General features: G+C 37.0%; 1 long non-coding RNA gene and 1 pseudogene across 1 annotated transcript; both read right to left on the bottom strand.

Moving 5' to 3' along the window:
* Window positions 1–201: 201 nt before the first annotated feature.
* On the bottom strand, window positions 202–2,060 carry LOC146365115 (uncharacterized; annotated as a pseudogene).
* A 415-nt stretch (window positions 2,061–2,475) lies between these two features.
* LOC146365114 (uncharacterized) lies at window positions 2,476–5,970 on the bottom strand. The gene is made up of 3 exons (XR_014798521.1): window positions 5,937–5,970; window positions 4,325–4,351; window positions 2,476–3,042 (listed from the first exon to the last, which is right to left on the bottom strand). It is a non-coding gene; the product is annotated as an uncharacterized LOC146365114 (long non-coding RNA).
* Window positions 5,971–20,715: the final 14,745 nt, after the last annotated feature.

Raw genomic sequence — 20,715 nt, 5'->3', positions numbered from 1 at the left:
TACACAGATATAAACAAAAGTCAACCTGGAAACAGTGAAGAACTAAGTCTTTAAATTACTATTAAATCTGAGAAATATGTAAATAGATGTAAAAGGTTGACTTTATTCCAAACTCAATATAAACGATATTCAAAGTTATCTGAAAATACTTGGCTCAGTTTTATTGTAGCTTTTTCAAAATAGAATATTTTTCCTTTTTATGTCTGTGAAGGTTCTCAGTCATCCAGGTCATCGTAGTCAAAGGAGCTTGCAAAGAAAAGCGTCTGGACTTCTTTAAGTTACTTGAAGACGTTTCACCTCTCATCCGAGAAGCTTCTTCAGTTCTAAGGTCAAATGGTGGAGAGTCCCAGATATAAACCTAGTGGGAGTATCCCCCCACAGAGGGACAAAAGGACCCCCTGATGATCCTCTAATCGCCTGAGCCAAGGTGTGAAACTGGGTGTGGGTCCCAATCAGCCAGAGTTTCGGGTGTGTTCATTGTGAAACCTGGCCCCACCTTATCATGCGAATTCCTGAGGTCAGATGGCCCAGGATGTGAGTGGGCGTTAAGGCGTCTGGGAAGGGATCTCAAAACTGGATTATAGATGGCAGAGAGTTGGTGTCGTAAACCCCCGCCTCTGTTCAAAGATGGTCGCTCACAGTGGACATAGATGGCTTCTTTCACTCCTCTTTCAAACCATCTGTCCTCTCTGTCCAAAATGTGAACATTGGCATCCTCGAAAGAGTGTCCTTTATCCTTAAGATGCAGATGGACTGCTGAGTCTTGTCCTGTGGAGGTGGCTCTTCTGTGTTGTGCCATGCGCTTGTGAAGTGGCTGTTTGGTCTCTCCAATGTAGAGGTCTGGGCATTCCTCGCTGCACTGTACAGCATACACCACATTGTTAAGTCTGTGTTTTGGCGTTTTGTCTTTCGGGTGAACCAGTTTTTGTCTGAGCGTGTTGCTGGGTCTGAAATGCACCGGGATGTCGTGCTTGGAGAAAACTCTCCTAAGTTTTTTCTGATACACCGGCTACATAGGGGATGACAATGTTGTTGCGTCTGTCCTTCTTATCCTCCCTCGTTGGTGTCTGGTCTTCTTTTCTGTGCCTCTTTGCTGACTTTAAGAACGCCCATTTAGGATAGCCGCACGTTTTGAGTGCTTCCTTTACATCTGTGTGTTCCTTCTTTTTTCCTTCAGGCTTAGAGGGAACATGTTCTGCCCGGTGGTGTAGGGTCCTAATTACTCCAAGTTTGTGTTCCAAAGGGTGATGGGAGTCAAAGAGGAGGTACTGGTCCGTGTGTGTGGGCTTCCGGTAAACTTCGATGTTGAGTTTGCCGTTCTCTTCAATGTGCACAGCGCAGTCCAGGAAAGGCAAACAGTTGTCCTTTGTGTCTTCCCTGGTGAACTTGATGTTTTTATCCACAGCGTTAATGTGCGCAGTGAAGGATTCCACTTCTTGTGTCTTGATTTTGACCCAGGTGTCGTCCACATATCTGTACCAGTGGCTGGGTACTCTTCCTTTAAAAGAGCCAAGAGCCTTCTTTTCCACTTCCTCCATGTAAAGGTTGGCTACAATAGGTGACACGGGGGAGCCCATGGCACAGCCATGTTTTTGTCTGTAAAAGCCTTCGTTGTATTTGAAATATGTAGTGGTGAGGCAGAGGTCTAACAGTGTGCAAATCTGATCGGGTGTGAAGTTGGTCCTGTCTTCTAAGGAGTTGTCTACTTGTAGTCGTTTTCTGACAGTCTCCACGGCCTCCGTGGTGGGTATGCAAGTGAAAAGAGAGACTACATCAAAGGACACCATGGTTTCATCTGGATCCAGGGTAAGTTTCTGGACCTTGTCGGTGAAGTCGGTGGAGTTCTTGATGTGGTGTGGGGTGTTCCCCACAAGAGGAGCAAGGATGGTAGCAAGGTGTTTAGCAATGTTATAAGTGGCTGAGTTTATGCTACTGACTATGGGTCTGAGTGGGACAGCTTCCTTGTGGATTTTAGGAAGTCCGTAGATGCAGGGTATGGCATCCCCTGGGTAAAGGCGGTGATATGTAAGGCGGTCAATAATTTTGTCCTTTTCCTCTTTATATTTTTAACCAGACTCGTTAATGATTAGATCTTAAGTTCTGCAAAGTAATATGCAGAATAAATCACAATAATCAACAGGCTATAATAAAACTATTAGCTTTTAAGTACAGTGTGCGTAAATCTTTCAGATATCTAAAATTTAAATAAATATTGGGAGCTGTGGTGATCAGATGATAGGCAATGACGATTCTTCAGCTGGATGTTCTGCAGCAGTCAGGAAACAGGAAGTCTGGGTCCTCAAGGCAGCTTCTCGATGACAATTGTGACTGAATAATTACACTGAGTAACAGAAATTTATTTGTCCTTAAATAATAATAGTATAAACCTACTATAATCAAATGTTACAGTAAATGAAACAGACTAGCAAAATGTATTTGAAGTTATCCAATTTAATATTTTTGTGAATACAGCAGTCTGAATGTATGTCTTACAAAATAACAAGTTTATCTTATTACAAAAAACCTTAAAGAAGGTGTCAATTTTATATAATGTATCAAAGTAATGGCACCTTTAAGCAAAACTATCAGTGTTTATTCCAAAGTGTTCCAAGTAAAAATTTAAAATTACAAATTCAGAGCTATGCAAGTAGTTTCTACTGTACTATAATTCTACTATTGTAATTTCAACTTTCTACTTGTAATTTCCAGCAAAAAGACTGGATGTGAGAAAGTTTAACGATAGGAAAGAAGGAGCAGTGAGAGCAGAGACCTCTCAGAATTCTGTAACAGACAGATGAAGTACTGATAACTTCAATTCCCAAAAACTGGGACCAGTCAAAGCTTGATTATTCCAGACAAAACTTGATTCCAGTCAAAACTTGATTCCAGTCAAAACTTGATTTTTGGAAATTAGATAGAGCTCTTGGGATAGAGTGAGAAAAGATAGAATGGCTTGTCAAAATAGATAGAATGGGGAGAGTGATAGGACAGACTGAATTGCTTGTTAATGATAGAGGGAGAGGGTTTTCTGCAGCAGGTCACCTGTAAGACAAAAAGAGACTGGAATTAGGCATATTTCCAATAAACATGGGTTTCCAGGATTTTTCAGACTATAAGGTGCACTTAAAATCCTTTAGTTTTCTCAAAAATCAATAGTTTACCATATGTATTAATTCTGCCTACTGACCTCAAACCAATTTTATGTGCTACATGGTGCTCAAAAATCTATCAAAATGTTTTACTACGACTTTGGTAAGCTAAAAAGCTGCCCCCCTTGATGGATTGTTTCAGCATTATGGCTTCCGTAGTCAGAAGCCTCTTGGAGTAATTAGTTCTTTGCTTCAAAAGAATATTATGGTGTGTGTATGAGGATCTGGCATCTGTTAAGACACATGCTTACCAAGCAGATTTCAAACTAATCAACCCATCAAGAATTTGAAAGATTTGTGGAAGAGGAATGAACAGCAAAAAGTGTATTGTTCTGTATTTTATGTGTTACAACTGAAAAAGTTATTGTCAATGAGTTGAATAAAGTTTGACTTAAATGAATATTTGGTTAGCTGAATGCGTCTTATAATCCAAAAAATACAGTACATACATGGCTTTACATATTGAAGAGTTCCACGGTACATTATTGGACTGAACTGATTGAAAAGGTTTAAAAATGGTGGTGGAACTATTCTAAGGAAATTTTTCCATTCTGACTGTATATCATAATGTCTGGGGATCCGTTAACATAAAAGTAAACAATAATTTACTCAGTATGACTTTGGCAAAAATGAGAAATTTGGAGATGGGTGGTTCCCACACAGCAGTTTGTACATATGTCCCATTTGAGGCATTTTTAATAAACCGCCATAAGCACTCCACTAAATCTATGATAACCTTATCAAAGCTGATATTACGGCCTAATTAAAAATATGTATGATGGTAATTTCTTTGTAGATCATTTAATCATAAAATACAGAAATGAGTGCTGTATCTGTGCTCATGATTTTTTCGAGTCATCAACAAAAACTTTAATTAAAAAACTAATACAAAGAGCAGTTTTCAGACAGTGACTTAATTAAATGAAAGGAAAGTAGCTTTTGAAATTCACAAGGTCCTACCTGAAGACCTAATTGTACCTACACTGCTGATCATGAGCAGCTCTAATGTGAAACAAAGAGAGATCTGTAAATCTGGAAAGGTTTACACAGACTTTTCTAGGATTTGACGACTCTTGATGACCACCAATACCTGTGCTGACTCACTGCACTAAACTGAATCTCCTATAATGAGAAACCTTTTTTTAGCACTATACCTCAGACAAACCTTTACTTACCAGACTTGAGGCGATCAGATCAGCAGTCTAGAGAAAGAAAACAACCCATCAGATTACTGTTTCATGATTCAGACTGTTGAGCCTCTTCACACACAATGCAATTTAACGTGACATAAATTAACAAGTAAAATCCTTAATTTCCTCAAGCCTTAATGAACTTACTATACTCTAAAGAGGACAAAAATTTATTCCAGAGTCTCACATGGCAACAGCATGTGTAATAAAAGCATTCATTACTACAAAAAGGCAAATAATAGGCACCAATATTTGTTGGCATAAGCACAGGATATATCAAATATTTCCTACACAGAAGCTTTGTGGCTCCAACATCTATCACAACTCAGAACTAATAAAGAGTAAAAAACCACAACTTGTAATGTCATTTCAGATTAAAAACGTTAGATACAAAGTAATTCTTTAAATCAGAAGCAACAGAAAACCTCATAATGTTTTGGTTAGTCTGATATGAATATGTACACCCTAAAATACAAGTAAATATTGACATGTTACAATAACAGATGTGCACCAATTAAAATTAAATTTCTTAAAATATTACACTACAAAGTCATTTCATTGTACCTGTTGCTAGGAATATCTATGTATTTTGCAATGTCCCTTTTTGGCAACATTTCTATTTAATTTTAAAACAAATATTCACCAAATAATTATTAAACTAATAAACCACACTGGCTGAAATGTACCTAACAATGTCCACTCACGCATCTGGTTCTCTTAGTTTTCCATTATTGCTTAACTGTTAAAGCTCCATACTGTACATTAATGCCACTTGTTTTGCACAATATCCAACTACCAACCTCTGTATATTTTATATATTTTATTTTATTGTTTACTCTATTTAATTTGTCAAATATGTATACACACACACACACACACACACACACACACGTAAACATACATATTTAGTATACACATTCAGTAATATGCATACACTCTTATACTGTACATATATTCATTCATATAACTCTCAGATTTAGCCATTCTTATATTTTGCTTCTTCTTATGTTATTGTATTTTTGCACACCTCTGTTGCTTGTGAAGCTCGCTCACAAGAATTTCACTCACATGTACGGTACCAGTGTACCTGCACATGTGATGTGACAATAAAAGTGATTTGATTTTATATTACTTATACTGACTCAGGCAAAAATACTTCTACAGTGTTCTGACTTTAATGTAATACATAGGAAGAATATGAGAGACAATATAAATCAATAACTGTGTTGCTGTTAAGTATTTAAGCTACCACTTATACTGACTCACTTTCGTTGTTTTGTCTGCTATTTAAATAAACAAAAATAAGGAGAAAATGAACAACTGTATAAAGACATCTTTGACATTTAGCTATGTTTGGATTTGATAAGCCATCAAATTTAAAGTCAGACATAAATGTGCTATTAAACTTCAGGGACATTGTAAGGTAAAGTCAGAGGTCCTGTGTGGGGGCTTTGCTGCTACATGTCCTGACTATGTGTATTTGATCATCAGTAAATGGAAACATATCACAAGAAGCCAAACTATTGTATGTAAATTGCTAAACATGTAACACAATGCCAGGTTCGTACTGCTTCAGTTACAATCACTGATTACTTACCAGCAAAGGCAAAACCAAAGATCTGTTTTCACTCTGTGTAACAAAAGAAAAAGCACAAAAATACAGAATCAGACAACTCAAATCAGAATCATAGTCTAGTCCAAAAGATTCAGTACACTTCTTTGTTTTCCAACAGCTGGAATACAAACAACAACTCTCCTTTTTTTCTACACCTTATTACAGATTGCCGTCTTCATTAAGGTAATATGTGGTTTCATCCATTTGTTATAAGCCACACAAGTTTCTCAGTCATTAAAACTTAAAAAGGTCTTTTTCTTATTAAGAGATGTTATTATTCTTGTGTTATGCGTTTTATCCTCATTCTCTCTCTCTCCCTTTGGTAATTAACCAACAACACCGACACATGCGCACAGGCACGTGACTCTTTACCGGCATTCCGTTAGAGGCCGTAAAATGGCTCCTTTGAAGTTGCCGAACCTGCTGCTTCAGCAGTTAATCAGTGGTTCTAAGATGGCGACTTACAACCTAAACAATGAGGCTGTTTTAACTGACTGATTTGTGAAGAGAACTACAGCTTCCCTAACAGACTCAGAAACACTAACACACCGAATGAACCAAATAAAACAACACAATAACTGTATTATACAATCAAATGAACCATATTCATTTCACAGTGGGCCTATAGGACCGCTAGGCGTTAGCGCTTAGGTTGTTAGGGTTAGCTTACCAAACACTCCCTTTAAATACGAAAATTACAACGTTTCACTAAAAAAGCAGCCATTGTGTTACTTTAATATGACTTATACTTCGACTGGCTTTATAAGTCACTAACAAGAACTGGGTAAATCACTCAAACAGCTTATAGACATTTCATTTCAGAGAAGAGAAGCAGAGCAGCAATTCTTACCGGCAGGGATCGAGCAGAGAGTGGGCGGAGATGTAGGAGTGAACCGGAGACATAAAAAAAGAGGCATTCACGGGTAGTGGGAAACTCCGGCATTACACAAAATTCGCATTGAAAACGTGAAAAATATATGTAAATTTAAATATTATTATACTAGATTTTGCAACAGAAAACTAGAAGAAATTTAATTCTATAAGTTGAATAAATATTTCAAACAGGATTATTTGAATATGAAATAATGGTTAAAAGTCATAAATAAATATAAGGTCATTATGTTGAAATGTACTGTATTATGATAGATTTATGTAACTGACTGCAGTAATAAGAACAGTCTTCATCTGAACACCAACACCAGCCACTTGGTGTTGGTGTTCAGATGAAGACTGTTCTTCATCTGCTCAATTTGAATCCATCAATAAGAGCTGCTGCTTCTGTCTGCTTCATCCGGCTGTGTAGTTGTTCCTGTCAATGAAGCTGCACCCCTTGCTAACATAGAGACATGGGCTTTCTGCAATGTTTTTCTGACATGGAGCATTAACATAACATCTTATGAAAAAAAATTGTGACTTAAGAGAGACATGATAACTTAGCAGAAATACTATTATTTGGATCTCCTCCATACCTGCTTCATACCCTGGTGGACGGGGCTATGGCTCCCCACACTCCCTAGCAGATCGTTACATGGAGAAACCTTTGGAATACAAGCATGCTGATCCACACAGGTATGCACACAGGTGTACACACGGGTGTTCACAGACGCGGACTACACCTTTCTTGGCTGCTGCCTCAAAGCACATTGTGCGCTGTCTATCTTGCGTGCTGCACAATATCGTTTGTTATTTAGTATCTACTGTTATCTACTGCTAGCTAGTTTATTGTGATGGTGCTGTTTTTATTATGTTGCTCTTTGTTGTTTGCTTTCTCTTCTGTTTTTTTTCTCCATACAGGTGATCCAGGCGTTTTGTTTGTTTGTTTGTTTGTTTTTTCCTTTCTTCCCCCCCTTCTCACCGTCTCTTCTCCCCTTTGGTTTTCTTTCTCTCCCTCTCTTTCTTTCATTCTTTCTCCCTGTCCTATCCCCCAGTCACGTCTGTCCCGTTTGTAGCAACCGAAAATAAAATAAATACATAATTATAATAAAGGTCAATCAAATGGACCAATATGGCAAGGCCATGATGATCCACTTGGTAAAATAAATCCGCTTGGCATCTTTCTTGGCCTTAAGACAACAATTCTGATGGCTAAAGATCCAAACAGGACACAAAAAAAAAACAAAAAAAAAAAAACAAAAAAACAAAGAAATACTATTATTTAGCAGAAATACTATAATTAAGCCGAAATACTATATTTAGCAGAAATACTATGATTTGGTAGAAATGCTATAATTAAGCAGAAAAACTATATTCAGCACAAATTTTATAAAATAGCAGAACAAGTATGATTTAGCAGAAATACTTCATTTAGCACAAATACTGAAAAGTAGCAGAAACACTATATTTAGCAGAATAGTAATAACTTGAGTAGAAATAGTGGAAAAGCAAAATGGACAGCTGAAAAAATGCTGAACATGGTTAGATTCCCTCAAATATATTTGTTCAATTGTGAAAAATTAGGAGAAATTAAGGGGAAAAAATATATAACAGCTTGCAGATACACACAATTTCAAATATGGACACATATGGAAACACAAATGCACAAAGAGACACACACACACAGGATCTAATCCAGTCAAGCAGTCTAATTATATTCAATTTGAATCCTACAATGTGATGCTCCCAAAAAAGTCTCTCTCCCTCTGTCACACACACACACACACACACACACACACACACACAGGGAGAGAGAAGCAAGTGAAATCTGCATTTCCTGCGAAAATGCTGTGTGGCTAAAACACAGCTCAACCCGGCCAGGAAAATCAGTGACCACATTGATTATGTGTTCCATTCATTTCAATGGTCAAAACACATAGCACACGTTAGCAGAAAAAGCTGAATTTTTAAAATTTTGAACATAACATAATATTTGAAGCAATAGATAGTATTTCTGCCAAATCACAGTATTTCTGGTAAATCACAGTGTTTGTACCAAATAACAGTATTTGTACCAAATCATAGCATTTGTGACAAATCATAATATTTAGCTAAATCTGTGCTAAAACATAGTATTTATGCTAAAACGTAGTATTTGTGCTAAAACTTAGTATTTATACTAAATAATATTTCTTCTGCCAAGTCATATAATTTGTGCTGAAACACAGAAAATTCTGCCAAATCATAGTATTTGAGCCAAAGCATTGCATTTGTGCTAAAACATAATTTATGATTTGTGATTTAGCAGAAAACATACTATGTTTTTGCAGAAACACTGTAATTTCTCTCAAATACTATGAAATAGCAGTAATACTATGATTTGGCAGAAATACTACGTTTTAGCACAAATATTATAACAAAGAAGAAATACTATGACTTAGTAGTAATACTATAAGATAACAGATATAATATGATTTTGCAGACATACTATGTTTTTGCACATATACTATGATTTCCTTCAAATAGTATGAAATTGCAATAATTCTATTATTTGGCAGAAATACTGCGTTTTAGCACAAGTACTATAACAAAGCAGAAATACTTTGACTTAGTAGTAATACTATAACATAACAGATATACTATGATTTTGCAGCCATGCTATGTTTTTGCACAAATACTATGATTTGGCACAAATGCAATGATTTAGCAAAAATACTATGATTGGGTACAAATACTATGATTTGGCAATAATACTGCGTTTTACCACAACTACTGAGATTTGGCAGAAATACTATGATTTAGAAGAAATACTACGAGTTGGCAGAAAAACTGTGACTTATTAGTAATACTACAATATAACATATATACTGTGATTTTGCAGACATAGTATGTTTTTGCACATATAATACGATTTCGCTCAAATACTATGAAATTGCAGTAATACTATGATTTTGAAGGAATACTATGATTTGGCAGAAATTCTATGCCTTAGTAGTAATAGTATAACATAAAAGAAATACTTTGAATTTGCAGAAATTCAATGTTCTTGCACAAATACCACAATATTTAGGTTATTTCCCTATGGGGACTAACACGCACACTTTACACTTTACATATGGCAGAAATACTATGTTTTAGCACAAATACTGTGATTTGGTATAAATACTATGATTTGGCACATATACTATATTCCGCAGATACACTATAACATAACAGATATTCTACGACTTAGTAGTAATACTATAACATAACAGAATTATTAATTGGGCACAAATACTATAATTTGGCACAAATACCACGATTTTGCAAAAATACCATGATTCGGCACAAATATGATGACATGGCAAAAATACTATGATTGGGTACAAATACTATAAATTGGCAGAAATACTGTGACTTAGTAGTAATACTATAAAATAACAGATATACTGTGATTTTGCAGACATAGTATGTTTTTGCACATATACTCAGTGTTGGGAAGGTTACTTTTAAAATGTATTCCATTACAGATTACAGAATACATGCCCCAAAATGTATTCTGTAACGTATTCCGTTACGTTACTCAATGACAGTAACGTATTCTGAATACTTTGGAATACTTAATATATTATCATGCTTTTTACAACAACGTGAATGTACTATTGCTGTGTGATTTATTACTATTACTGAAGGTCCGCGACTCCGAACTGTAGTAAAGGGACCTCTGACTAATACGGCGGGGTCCCTGTCGGCTCGTAGCCGAAAAATAGCTTTACTTTGTTGTGTGGGTCAACTTTTCTTGCGAGAGACAGAGAGAGGCGTTGAAAGACTGCTGCAACGGAACTTATTGTTTTCGGAGGAAAACACGAACACAGTGTACAGTCGAGTCTTAATAGCTTACTTACAGCTGGGCTCGTCAGGCTCTCTTCTTGGCTACAGTGGTTATTATTATATTTACATGCTTCCAGCTCCCGTTTTTGCTCGATGACAACTCGTACCTTTCCACTCCCCTTTTTCTCCCTCCTCGCGCTCACAGACCCATAACGTGTATGGCAGTCCATTCTCCCTGCAACACGGACTACACTGCCCATGATGCTACATTCTTTAGAGCTATGCTTGTAGCATTCTGCCTGTTAGCTTAGCACAACAACAACAACAACGAAAAGGCGCTCTCTCACCCAGGAAACACACAGTCGCAGAGAGAGAGAGAGAGCGTCGCCCTGTAACCATGGCAACCGTAACGCTGCCGCCTGGAACAACAGAACGTAGCTGTCAAACAAAACCCAAACAGTCCTGACCCGCGACAAAATGAAACAGGAAAGTACCGCAGTGTAATCCATTTATTTCAACAAAGTAACTGTATTCTGAATACCACCTTTTTAAACGGTAACTGTAACGGAATACAGTTACTCATATTTTGTATTTTAAATACGTAACGGCGGTACATGTGTTCCGTTACTCCCCAACACTGCATATACTATGATTTCGCTCAAATACTATGAAATTGCAGTAGTACTATGATTTTGAAGGAATACTATGATTTGGCAGAAATACTATGATTCAGCAGAAATACTGCGTTTTAGCACAACTACTTAGATTTGACTGAAATACTATGATTTAGAAGAAATACTATGATTCCATACAAATACGATGCTTTGGTACAAATACTATGATTTGGCACAAGTACTATGATTTAGTACAAATACTATGATTTGGCAGGAATACTCTGATTTAGCAGAAATACTATCTTTTGGTAGAAATTCCTGCTAAAAGGTACTATTTCTGCTTTTTAGCAGAAATACTGTAATTTGGCATTAATACTATGATTTGGGATAAATGCTATGATTTGGCACATATACTATATTCAGCACATATACTATAACATAACAGAAATTCCTCCACTTAGTAGTAATACTATAACATAACAGAAATATTATGATTTGGCCCGAAAACCATGATTTTGCACAAATACCATGATTTGGCAAATATACTATGATTTAGCAGAAATACTATGATTTAGCAGAAGTACTAAGATGTAGTAGAAGTACTTTGCTTTAGCAGAAATACTATGATTGAGGAGTAATACTTTAACATAGGAGAAATATTGATACACAGACACACATACACAGAGAGTAAAGGGAACAGGAGCTGTTGAGAGTCTGGGCTTGGTATATGTAGGTCAGTTGAATTAGCTGCACCTGCTGTAATCAGCCTTTACACACACAGACACAGAGAGAGGTGTGAGTTTTCTTCAGTGTATTTCTGACATTCAGGATTCCCTCGAACAAATGGCCATAATTTCCTAACCGTGGGGGTTAGAACGTTCATTCAGACATCGTTTTGTTCAGAACAGATGGGGGAATCTTTGGGTCTTCATAAATCAGAGATAAAATATAAATTATTAAAGATATATGACTTGTAATACACTGTAACTGAGTAGAGGCGAAGCAAAAACTGCCTTGAATTTCCCTCAAAAAATGTTTTGTCACTCTAAATCTATATGGAGCATCAAAATCATTCTTTCACCGTAAGAAACAGCAGGCTTTGGTGAACAGTCATGGAAATTTTCAGGTCTCTCTGGAAATCCATTTATAAGATATGACGAGAGAAAAAAGTGGTTCATTTCCAGAGATTGAAATCTGAAGAAATCTGAGCGAGGGACAAATTTCCTACCCTGAAACAAATGTCATTCATTGCCAAACGGTAATAGGTGAGGGAAATTTTTTTGAATTGTGAGCATCAGGAGAGTCTGAAGATATATTGGCACAAGCCTCATGTCTTTCAACTTTGCTTCGTTAAGGAGATATGACAATTTGAAAATGCCTCTCATTAGAGAAATCCAGCGGTGATTTTGAATAAACTCTCCATTGACTGTCTATGGAGAGTTTTGCGACTTTGTGTTGGTCTGAGGAGATTTGCCAAAATTCTATAAATCCCACAACAATGATAGTGACATTTTCTGAAAGCCAGCAAAAATACCTACGTTTTGATGTATAATTTGTGGAAGTTGAGTGAAAATTGAGCAAGTAGCAAACAGTTGTTCGGACATGAAGAGAAGACTGCAAAACCTTCAGTGGCACACTGGAAGCCAAGTGCATAGCAACCATAACAACGCATGTATTTTGTGAAAAATCACAATTTTGCAACTGAAAACTTTAAGAGGCATAAAAGTAAAACGGTAAAAGATTTGAAAAAGCTGATTTATACCTGAATAGCCCAATAATTTGAGAACATTTTAAAGTTTGAATGGTTGTTCTACGTGAAAATATGAGGAAGTAGTTAAGTTTCAAAAACAAGCAAATTTTAGCAGAATTGCAGAAGTTTCCCATTCATTTCAATGGGACAAATTAAGCTTAATATTTTAAAAAGTACAATAGTGAAAAATACCAAAAGTCATAGCACACATTAGCAGAAATAGCAGAATAGTTTAAAATTTGAACGGTGAAAATCGGCTGAAAATTGTGGAAGTAGTTAAGTGCCAAAAAGTGTACGGAAGTCCCAAGAGGAACTCTTGGGACTTCTAGAAAAATTTGCATTTCCTGCGAAAATGCAGTGTGGATGCTGTAAAGCTGAAGCTGTCTGCTGAAAACAGCTGAAGAAGCTGAAATAAGTATTTGAAAAGTAGTTGAACTTTTAATCAATTTGCAGAAGCATAACAACTTAGCAAAAATTTTAAAATTTAGCTGAAATGCAACTTGGCCGAAATATTGTAACTTACTAAGAAATAGTATAAAATAGCAGAAGTATTGTAATTCAGCTGAAATGTTAATATTTAGCACAAACATAACAATTTGGAAGAAATGGTTTAACAGTATAACTTGGTATACAATACTATAACATTGTAGCAGAAATACTATAATTTAGCAGAAAAGTAACAACTTTGGAAAACAGTGTGACTCAGCAGAAATATAATAATATAATAAGCACAAATACTATATCATAGCAAAAAATATATCTAGTTAAAAATGTCATATCTTAGTGAACATTTATGACAGTTATGACACAAAACTGAAATAAATAAATAAATAAACAGAACAAGATGAAGTTACCTCAAAACTACTTGTGAAAAATTGGCAGAAAAACCATGTCAACACATTTATTTTCTTAAAAAAAAATTATCATGAAATTGGTGCACCTTACTCAATGCAATTGGGATATGCATTTCTCCTGAGATGATTGGAACCATGATTCCAAGTGTATTTTCAGTGTTCTGACATTCATGTCTGAATACTGGGATAAAATGTTTTCATCAGTACAAATCCCACACTACCCTGAATCGAATGATAAGATTTATTACCACACACTATTCACTTAGAAGATTTCACGTCTAATGATACATGTGGAGACAGCAATTAGAAGCATCAAGGCGATCAAAATATTTGACACCATTATCCCTCTGAACGGTGCTGGCAGTGCACACGTCTGCTTCCTAAGTATTATCAAAACAAACCCCTGGTTAAAACTTTGGCTAAAGATTTCACTGTCAGTGAAGTTGCACAGTTCACTTGGCATTTAGATTGCTCATCTGGTAGATAGGGCACCTCATATACTAAAGCTACGAGACCTCTGCAGCAGCTGTAGTCTTGTATTTATTCCACTGATTGAATTCAACAAAATGTTTTAAAAAGCTGCACCGCTCAGACCAGTGCTTGTAACTGCACTATTTTTATAGTAAATAGTTTTATATTGGTTCAGGTAGATTATATATGATGTAAATGATTAGAGCTCTAATTATTGATAACAAACAACAATTTTTAACAAGTAAATGTAAAAAATGGTTTTAATGAAATTCAGATTTTAGTGATTGTAGCCCCTCAAATGTAAATATTGGAACTATGCTTTGGCTATTTTAGTAATGTTTACATAATCACATTTATGAATTGCACTGATTTACACTTGGATATATGTTTTTCCTGCCAAGAATAAAGAAAACCTACATTTATTTCAACATATGCACAGCTAATTATGCAACCAAGCACCCTGTTGGTTTACCATTAAGATTGCATTAGATGAGAAGAAGAAACTGGAGAGTGCATGTGTGTGGTGTGACCAACATACTGAACATTTAACTTGGCATCTTTAAATCACCCGTACTTTTTTAAGACCACACAATAGAAATCAAATTATTTTTAAGAGAGAAGTGCATCAGCGTGTGAACATGAAAGTAATACCAGTCCACGCTCTCTCTGATGCTGCTGTTAACTTTGTGTCAACATAGTCGTTACGAGTGACTTTTACAGAGAGACAGGGTGCCATTCTTAGTTGAAGGTATCTGAAGTGAACATAATTCCTCACATAAAGACACTTTATCTCAAGCAGTCCAAATGGTGGCTGTGCAGATGGATCAAAGATCAACCCATCTCGTGAGGAACCAAGCCAGGGAGCGTCAGGGTGGACAACGAGGCCATGAGGCCTATAGTTAAAGTTTTTCAATTTGCAGTTTTCTCCAGCTGCGTTAAACTCCATGTCTGTCCCTGTGCTCACGTCTGCAGTCTGTCTCGTTCCTTTGAGGATTCTCTCTGCACAGTTTCACCCCTCATATAACAAACCTCTTAAACATGAAGATGTAATCTTGGCCTGTGGAACTGATGCCACTCCTGGTCGGCTGCCTGTTCTCCTGTTGCTGTCTCAATCTTATTTGCCATGTCGTCTGTGCTTTCATCCTCACTGCAGACATGCACACACTCTGTGGGGTCCAGCCTGTACTCACAGTGTAGAGTAGCAGTGTCAGGTAAAGAGGAGGATCTTGGTAAATGTTTACAGATGTTGTGGCTAATTTGGGCTGCTGGTAAGAAAGCACACTCACCAATGCTGTCTCAACACAGGTTTTCTCATCACTGATGCCCATGGTTGCTGTTAGAGGTCAATCTGTTACATCAAAGTCTTTGCATGATTCTCCAGTGTTTAGCAAGGAGATGTGAAGTGGGTCACCAGCCAAGTCGTTGTACAGTTTATTTCTGTTAAATGCCTCACATAATAATATGAGGGTAAAATGAGGCACTGTGAAAGTCATCTGTGTAATAATGACAATAATAATAATAATAATAATAATAATAATAATAACAACAACAATATATACACTTAAAAACTACCCCGCACACAATAGTTTTGCACCTGAGCACTTAAAGTTAGAGCACTTTATTCATCACTTAAATCACTTTTAACTGGATTGTCAACGTCTGACAGTTTTTGGTCTGTTTACAAGTTTTACTGTTTATGTTTATTTGTCTTTACTTTTGTGAATAGCTGCTGTAGGATGTATATATAATTATATTAATTATATTGAAACATTGCACTTTCTATTGTGCTTGGAGCATGTTACCTGACTGTTGTACACTAATATTGTATATAACAGCAGCTTACTATCTCACCTGATTCCTCCTTCCATGAGTCGATTGAGCCTTGGTCTGGTGATGACCACTTAATAGCTGGCCCTGGTTCCAACCCCTGAAAAAAAGCAATAACAAATTTTTTTTTTTTAAAAATACTTATCAAACAAGCATATAACATATTATTTATTGCAGGTTAGAAAAGAACATTAAAGGGTCAGGCCTGAATATGAATCTCAGTGCTGTTTGGGTTTGTCTCACTGTTGCTCTGTCTCAGTGTAGGTGTGAAGAGACAACCTGCAGCTTCATTTCTGATTGAAAGAGCAAGGCTCACACTGTGCGATGTTGTCAGTCGCGCGATTCAGCTCCTGCTCAAACTGTACGATTGACTCGCAGGGGTTAGAAGTTCGTAGGTCACGATGCAGGTCTCACACTATACGGCCCGATGCTCTGATGCGACCCGAGTGCTCACACTGTGCGTCCATAAAATGAAGGTTATAACAGAAATTCTGTCGCTCGCTCTCCCTCTCCGTCTTTCACTCACACAGACACACACACCACCGCCATCAACTTTGCTAAATTGCTAATGAAAAACATTGATCAGGCAGCTGTGATTGAGCAGCAATGTCTATCCAACTATTTTCACGGTTTTTGTGGTCGTGATAATTTTGTGAGGCCACATCGAAAAGGCTCGGATGAGCTTTCCAAAGTTCTACAAGTGCCTCCATCGCTTGTGTCCAGATCACAGGCTGCACTGCCGTGCTGCGCCGTCTTTTTCGCTGACATTTGTGGTTGCGCGTGCGAAGTGTGAGAAGCTGCGGTGACACCCTCACGACGGTCCCGAGGCAGGACCAAGCGATTGATGATCGGGAGCTGGTCGTGAGGTGTTAATCGCTTCTCGTTACCCCACGTATACTACACGATGCACGACGCACGATGAAGGCCAAAATCGGGCCGATCGCCAAAACGGTCGCACGACTCAAAAATCGGCTCAAAATGGGCCAAAAATCGCACAGTGTCTGCCCAGCATAAGCCCAGACAACACTGCCAGCTACACACCAACACCAATCAGAAATAAGGACAACAGGGTCCTGAACCTCTGCTCTGTCTGGACTAAAGCACATAGAGAGGCAGTCTTACACACAATGGCTATACAATAATTGAGAGGCAGAGGCCTGTGACATCCACCAGGTACAAAGAGGGCTAGATGATGGCACTCAAAATGAAGCTCAAGTTAGTCAGAGTCATTTATAATTCTGTGAATTCATCTTTTTACAAGTAGACAAACAGCAACACTGAACTGAATTGAACAACCATGCATGCATTGTTTACCAAGTCTCTCAGAGTATAATTTCTCTGACCTTTCTCAGTGTCCGACAGAGTACCCAAATAGCATACCTTTATTAAAATGTAATTTTAATAAATAGCACTAGAATACAGGTAACTGATATTCAATTACCCTAAGTTTTAAAAGTTATTTCTGGAAATAAATTTAATTCAAGTGTCAAAATGATAATAAAACCTTTTTTCAATGTGGCATTTTGTGTATGATTTATAAGACAACACAAAGTTCAACTTAAGTGACGATCAAAGACTGCAGGTCATTAATCAATGTATAAAACTAAAATAAATGTATTTTAGTTACACAGCACACAAACACGGAAGCAAGACGTGTAATTAGAATTACATATAATAAATATGGATTCATTAGTGCAATTTCTTTAACCATAGAGAATGACTAAATCCTTCAGGACAATGTCATATCAGTGCACTGAACTCACTATATTATCCATCTAACCCTCAACATGTTCTCACTGTAATTTCCCCTCATGAATGAATTTATGCTGCACTAATCTGAATGTTCGGAGGGAAATCAAACGCATTTTACTGGCAGTACTCAAGCTGACTTACCTTTGTTTGAATGACGACGTATTCACAACGTGGAGTCTAAAAATAGCCAAATCTTGTAACCAACCATTGGTTAATCGGATGTGCGCCTCCAGACATTTATAATTGCGAAACTGGTTCGCTGTGTATGCGCTGACTCCACAGGTACGGAAATATATCAGGCTTCGGGGTTTCTGCTCCACTGCCGTTTTTTCATACGGGTCCACATTTCCAATGCACGCTATCTCTTCGCATCCGACACAATCTGAGTCTATAACGTTCTTTTTGTTTTGAGCTGCTTTTAAGTACGGTTTGTATCTTCCGTCCGAACGAGTGTGTTTGTTTTGATTCGTGGCCTGATAAAATGGTGGCATGCTCCCACAATGCATTGCGGCGTGACGTCAACTCCAAAGCCCTATAACAGATTTTATAAATCTCAAATTTTACGTTTGAGACTTATAAAATAGTAATGATAATTCCATAATTAAAATTAGACGAGTTAATAAACAAAAAAAAAACCCAAAACAGTGATAACATAAAATCAACACAAGGCAGTCCAATCACGAAACACAATCGTAGTTAGCCAATCAGGGCGGGTGACAACAGATTACGTCACAAGTTGTAACTTAAAGACCGGCGGGAACCTTATTTGATCTTTCTGAATCTTTCTAAGATACTTCGAGGGACACAGACGGCTCTTACTGTTCTCAAAAACTTCATAAAACGTAAGTATCCGACTTCTAACTCCGTTAAATGTCATAAATTCCGTTTTCATGGATGCCTGGATGTTAAACTCAATTGTTACACCTGGTAGAGCAGAACGCTGATCATTTTATTAAAGATGAAAGACTTTAGACAGTTTTTCAACTCTCAGTAATGCCATAGTGATCATTTGATATATGGACCTGCAGCGGAGTTTAGGTCCAGACACGGCTAGTGACGTCAGACTGAACAACCGGATTGAATTTTGAGGGTGTTTTTTTTACTACCCTTATAATATGTATAATACAATATAGGGCAAGACACAAGATCTAACCATTTAACTTGCTGTCAATATAAAGACTGTCAAAGTACCAAAATTTAATCTGACTTTTCTTTCTTTTTCCTATGTTACGTTTCTATTGCAGAGAAATTCATTATCAATAAATTCACATTTACTATTGACAGTAATATATTACTGGGTGTCATAGTTGATGAACTTATTGTCTCATGGGTATTTAATTGAAAAAAAGATCTAAATGTATTAATGAAAAATAATTTCAGTCCTAATTTTTTATATGAAATATTAAGATCTTAACGAATTTGACAAATCTTCAAGATCTATAACAGTTTTATAAACTTTAAGAAGTTTGAGCTGTGAGTCTCTAACTTTGCTTAAGGCTGGCACTCTGCCCTGGCAACAACACTTTCTAGCACTTTCTCAATTAAGCTATACAAAAACTGAATAACCAATAGGAGTTAGGCTAAAAGACTTAAACAAAAACCTAATGGAAACCATATTTTGAATAACTTCATTTCCCACAATGCCTCAGAGCCATTACTCGTCAAAAAAAGGCCATTTTCTGCGCGGTTACAGAGGTTGTGACTGACATGAAAGCGTGCTAGATTACTGTCATTCTATTGGCTCAAATGATTAACAAGGGGGACCAATAGAAAGAGCCACAGCCACAGGAACTATGCAAGTGCATTACGTTCGTGTGTGTGGAGGGGGGGGATCTCCAACAAACAACAAATATTTTAGGCATTTAAATAAAGTTAAATCATTTCTTGTTCACAAATTTAGAGCCAAAGAAGCTATTCACAAATTATGAATACCCAGCTTTGTCTTAACTAAAACTGTTGTTTCACTGTGTTTCACTTCAGCAGCATCAATCTTTGCACAGATAATATTCATGTGATGATTCCTTATTTTCTCGAGTGTATTGCCAGCATATTTTCAAAGGACATTATATGCTAGAAAATACAAAAAATAAATGAATAAAAATTTGGTAAGAAAAAACATCTCATTGGTTCTATGAGTATGAGTTCAGTCTTCAGTTACTTTGACCAACTCTCTTTGCTGTAATATTTGCATTAATTCAATGAAATCTTAGAACTGTTAGCTTTATTTTAAAACCAACATTGTATTTAATATCAGAAAAATACTTTTAGACAGGCCTGGGTTTTTTGGCCTGTCATTTTTAAGCGGGAACCTCAGAAAGGTATTTTTGACTTTTGTTTGACAAAGAGACTGCACAAAATCTACAGGTGTTACCATATTATATGACCCTTGGTTGTAACAGAAATGTATTAACTTTTTAATATTTTTTGTGTTGCCTTTTTTTCAGAATGGCTTTGATGAAGCTTCTAAATACTCGCCCTGACACGCCGTATTTCCGGCCACCCCCGCTGCACTTCAAAGTGTTAAGATCATGTGACCAGCTGAGGGTCATTAGCTGGGACTTCCAAGATGGGACAGCTAAACCCCTGATTACCAAAAAGAACACTGTGGCAGCCATCACAGATACCCAGACTGTGACCAAGGTCACAATATTTGAGGAGTTTTCCTCTAAAATCCAGCAGGGGGGGTGCTACATAATGAGGGGGTACGAACTCAGGGGCACGGCCCCACCATACAATATAAATATAACTGCACGAACCCAATTTTTTAGGGCTCCCACCCTAACTGTTAGTGAGGATCGCTTCACCGAAGC

Source organism: Perissodus microlepis, chromosome 19 (assembly GCF_051167445.1).
Source record: "Perissodus microlepis isolate ML-2025 ecotype Zambia chromosome 19, ASM5116744v1, whole genome shotgun sequence".
In the NCBI taxonomy this organism is placed as follows: Eukaryota; Metazoa; Chordata; class Actinopteri; order Cichliformes; family Cichlidae; genus Perissodus; species Perissodus microlepis.
The sequence above is the reverse complement of the archived record's forward strand: the minus strand, read 5'-3'. Positions and strand labels throughout refer to the sequence as shown.